Source organism: Buceros rhinoceros, unplaced genomic scaffold, assembly GCF_000710305.1.
Source record: "Buceros rhinoceros silvestris isolate BGI_N320 unplaced genomic scaffold, ASM71030v1 scaffold2482, whole genome shotgun sequence".
In the NCBI taxonomy this organism is placed as follows: Eukaryota; Metazoa; Chordata; class Aves; order Bucerotiformes; family Bucerotidae; genus Buceros; species Buceros rhinoceros.
The window spans coordinates 1-5,069 of NW_010398109.1; positions in this window are offsets into that span (position 1 = coordinate 1).

Consider the following 5,069-nt stretch of genomic DNA (forward strand, 5'->3'; position numbering starts at 1 on the left):
TGCGCGGGGTGTAGAGCCGTAGGGTGGGATTCCAGCGAAGCGTTACTGCTGTGCGGAGGAAGGTGCCAAGGCGAAGTCACCTAGGAGAGCTGAAAGCGCATGGCTTAGTTCATGGGGCTAGGTAATAACTGCGTTAGCTGTGTAACCTCTGTGGTAACTGCTCCGAGTCCCTTCACAAACCGTGTGTTTCCTTCCATTAAAGAACTAATACTGAGATCAGCTCCTGTGCCGTAGAGACTAGTTATCGCCTGGACCTTGTGTGCAGCCAGTCAGGTGTGCGGGTGGATTAAGGCACGGATTAAATGCATCTTAGTGAATAGATTTAAATTGACTCCGACTTTGAGGAGGATTTTCAAGTTTTATTTTCATGATGTTGGCCTAATCTGTATCTCTGCCAGAGTAGTTGTGGTAGTGAGTACTTCTTCTGGACACACACACCGCCCCACCAAGCAATTGTTCTCCATCCTCTTTTGGAAATACCTGGGCACACATCTGTTTTTCTGTTCTGTTTAAGACTCTGACCTAACCAGATTATTTTGTTAGGCCCATTCTTCTTTAGGCAAGTTTTATTTCTTTCTGGAAGCTGCCTTAAGGAGTCAGCTGTGATGTGGCCGAGATGGGGGTGTCCTGCCTTTTCTAACAGGAGGATGTGGACAAATGACAAGTGATGTCTGTGATCTGAGGAGCTCTGTCTGTATTGGTAATTTAATCCTTCATTTTTATTTTCTTTTCTCTGGAGTTTTATGTGCATAGCCTCAGACCGTGCAACTGATACACGGCTCAGGTGGTGGGGCGGGGAGGTGGTTTGGTTACCTCAGTTCCCCTCATCCCTCCCCAGTGCATTGTTTAATTCTGCTGGATTTGCTCTGACCAGACCCGTTGTGCGCTGCTGGGAAAGCAGATGGCCTTCCTGTGATTCCAAAGGATAAGGTCCCTGTAAAACCAGAACGCTGGGGAATAATTAACACTTAAGCTCCTCAGGAGGAGAGGTGTCAGTACCGCTTCTTGCAAAAATACGCCAGGCCACAGCCCTTGCCCAAGAACCGATGCAGCTTGCTCCCAGAGGGGTGCTCCTCCATCCTGCCAGGTCGGCATGTCTGAGGAGAAAGGCTTTGCACTGAAGTGGCAGGCGTCTTTCTGTTCAAGGACACCTCGTATAGCCAGCTGATCATCGGCATTTTAAAATCTTTGTTAGTCCTGCAACAAGCACAGCGATTTTCCGTGCTACTTTCTAGGGGCTTGCTCTCAATACGGAGGGAAGAGACGTCCGTGAGGTTCACTGAGCCTCTCCCCCACAATGGTGTTTGCAGGCTGCTGCAGGTACACGTGTGGAAGCTCTTTCCTATCAAACCAGCTTTGTAAGCTGCCCTTAAACATACTTTCCTGCTTGCTTGTAAAGTACGTAACAGAATGAGGGCTAGAGAAAGGAAAAAATATGAACTACTTTCTAGCCGTTCTGGGTGTGTGTGTTTGGGGTTTTGTTTGTTCTTAAATCTTTTTGGAAAGGAGAAATTCCAAATTAAGCCAGCCTGTGGCAGTGTTTTTCAGCATTTCTTTTGCTTCTGCTGCATGTAAAGCGTAAGCCTTGGTGCTAATTGGAGAAGTTGGGAAGCTTCCTATGTGCTGTATGCAGTAGTCCGTTTCAGTATTTAATAACATTTTAGCATTTTAACATGGCTGTTATTAAAATGAGTGTGTGATATAAATAATCATGACTTACAGGTGCAGAATTACTATTTCATCCTCTGTGAAGCTTATTTGAAAAGTGGTGTGTTACTATTGCCGTTTCTCAAATGGTTTTGATTTCTGCCACCCCACCCCCCTTCTCCTTTAGCATAACAATGTTTCTATTACTTGAAAGAGTCATTAAAACACATTTACAGCTGGTTCCTTTTTTTTTTTCCCCCCCTCAATACATCTTTGAGACACAATCCCTTGTCTCCTGACTTTTCCGAGCTACATCATGCACTGGGATGATTCTCATCTGACTTCCTTCCCAAACAGAAGGCGCTCTCTTTTTGGAAATGGGAAGCCTATACACCAGAGATGAATAGATCTTGGAATTTATTCATTTTACCTGTCTTTTTTTTTTCCTCTTACTCGTTGTCCAGATTAGTAAGGCTTTAAAAAGTAAGAATTTAAGTAAGTCCAGAACTTAGGTGCTCTCGCGACCTCTAAAATTTACCTCGTGGTATAAAAGGAAAATTGTCAGGAAAAATGCTAAAACTCCAAATCCCTTTTGGAGCACATTTTCCCCACAGGCAGCTGCCTTTTCTGCTGTAGGTTCCAGCCTGCTTTGTCTGTTAGCTCTTCAAGGGGATTATGGAAGTTGCCAGTAAATGGCTGCTGTCTTTAGTGATCTGTGCAAGGGCTGTTAAGAGTTGTTTCAAGGCAGGTCTGAAAGGCCTTCTATTTTGCTGGAAGTGCCTCCCTTAGTTATTGTTAACCATTTCCTCTGTTCCTACACAAAGGAGCAAGGTAGGCAGGAGCTTGAGGCTCTTCTCTTGAGGCCTTTGGCTCAGGGCTGCAGGTTGTGTGGCACATGCGCAGCATGTTTGGTGCAGTTCAGCTGCAGTCGGTACTTGGCCAAGGCTGCCCTTGTGCCTGCAGCCGCATCCTTCATGAGAGCTCTGGTTCCCTTTGGTCCATCTGGAGCAGAAATATTCAAATCAACTTTTGATCTATCAAAAGTCTCTTAGAGCCTTCCTGTACCTTGAAGAAACTGCATGTCCCGCACTGTGCTGGGCTCAGTCCCTCATCTGTCCTGCTGCGTCCCTGTGGCAGGCACCATGTGATGGTGATAATTATGATCCAGCGATGTCACCCCTCACCAAGGGCATGCAGTTTCCACTGATGACAGTTCAGTCTGTCCAGCCTGTGTCTTGGATCTGATCTGACTACTTCTCCTATTCCAGCATTATTTTCTTGCATTCTCTTTCCTCAGTCCTCTTTTCTCTGAAAGCCTGAAAAAACCTCTTAACACAGGATGCAGGTTTTGTCCAAGTACTGTATAACTAGTGAATCTTTAAACACGTCATACTTAGAATCAATGTTCACTTTTCTGTGATGTGCCACTCCATTTGACGTGACTGACATTGCACAGTAGAGATCTTTGCCTTCATCCTGTGAACGGAGCCACCAGCCATGGTAGTATGGACTTCAGCAGGAGAAACAAGGTAAATTAGGTCATGCAAAGTTCCTTATTTCCATAACTGTGCTACCTCTATTACCAGGCTGGGCTTGCTGGCTGTTCTTACGTATTTCTGCAGAATGCTAGACTACAGCACAGCTGTACCCTCTGTTTTTAGACTTGAGCAGCTCTAGTAAAGGGCTTTATGATGTATGGCAATATGCTACCCACGCTTGACAAGCGATAGGAGAAATGAATTACTGGATGAGGAATGTTAAGCTCCATGGGGTGGTTGCCAGTCCACAGTCCTGGACTGGAAAGCCTTTCTCCTTAATGCACTTGAAAGAGGAGGAACAGGTGGTGGTCAAGAAGACGCTCTGGAGCAGACATTGTCGCACGTCTGACTGTTGGAACGAAAGGAAAAATCTCCAGGAAGATTTACAACTGTTTGGGTCTTTGTTTGGAGTGGCTCTACAGGCAGGCTGCCACTTGCTTAAAAAAGAAAAATTAAAAATCTGAGTCAGAATTTTCCATCTCCTCTGGAAGTAGTTTTGATGCATCAAAACCAATTGCACTTCTCTTTCTGTGCCGTATACTAAAAAGAAAAAAATAAAATAAAAAAAAAACCAGAACAGCCCCTACCCAAATCCAGCCCTCTCAAACTTAATTGTGTATCCTGCTGTATTAATGGTCTCACTCCCTTTCTTCTTCCTCCTTGTACCTGCACCAAACTTGACAGGCAGGGCCACATGCAAAGAAATGCCTAGCAGGTACAGAACACACTGGAAGTGTTCTGCTTAGGTCTTGGACCAGTTTGCTATGAGCTCTGGGATTAAGACAAAGCTGTGTTAGAGTCGGATTGGTATCATCTGCCCTAATCACTTCCTAATTTTGCAGAGCATTCCAGGGGTTTTATGTCCTATAATTTTCTTCAAGTATATTTTGAGCAGCAACATTTAAGACAATGCCAAATTGTAGTTTTCATTTTGGCAAGCAGTCCCTGCAAGAGTTCTTGTAGTGGTCCTATGCACATATTCATCTCTCCCTCTATTTCACCCAGATTTTATGGGTAAGTACTTACTGTTCCCTCGCCACTTCCCAGGATCCAGGCAGCCAAGTGAAGGTGCCTGTATGTTTTAAGCCAGTGTGATGCCTTCACTCCAGTTCAGTCTGCGGGTGGGAGTGATGAGCCCTTTCTTCTGCGTCCACTTACGCATTGTGACATTACCTTTCCTGAAGGCAGGTTTGAAGTTTTGTGAGCTGGGGGCAGAGATGCAAAAGCCATATGTAACGTGCACAGCTCACTTTGGTTTCTCAGTGCTGTGCTTTGGCTGCGTGTAGCTGGAGCAGCTCTGTGTGAGATGGGAGGACAGTTGGGATGCTCTTGAAGGTCACGAGGCAAAGAGAGGCTGTGGGGCATGACTAGAAAGCCCAGTTCCTAGTCCCAGAAGGGGCTGTGCTGGGAATGCAAGCAGGATGCGGGAACAGCATGGGGATCGGATGCGTTGGCCTCGTTGTGTGAGGCTGGACAGACTGGTGTCACCTGCCCTCCGCTCTTTACTTGAAGGACAAGGTTTCTTCCCAACTGGCAAAACCCCTGCTGAAGTCTTGAGTCCCCTTGGGTCAAACTATGGTGGATGAGGGGTGAAAAAGACACTTGGAAATACTCTGATAGTATGAGCTGCAGCTTCACCTGCAGATAAGTACATGTTATTTTGTGGGGCTTTTCCCCTGCTGCTGGGCAGCGATTAACCTCTCAGACCTCGGTGAGAAATACAGAGGTGAAAGGATTGATAAGTCATCACTAGCTCTGCCGCTGCCCAGAATTCCTATGTGCCACGTGTATAATGACTTACAAAAAAATCCCACTGAGGAGGTGCAGAGAGATGTGATGAACACTGGAAGCGTCTCGCCTGTGGCATGCTGCCAGCAGCAGGCA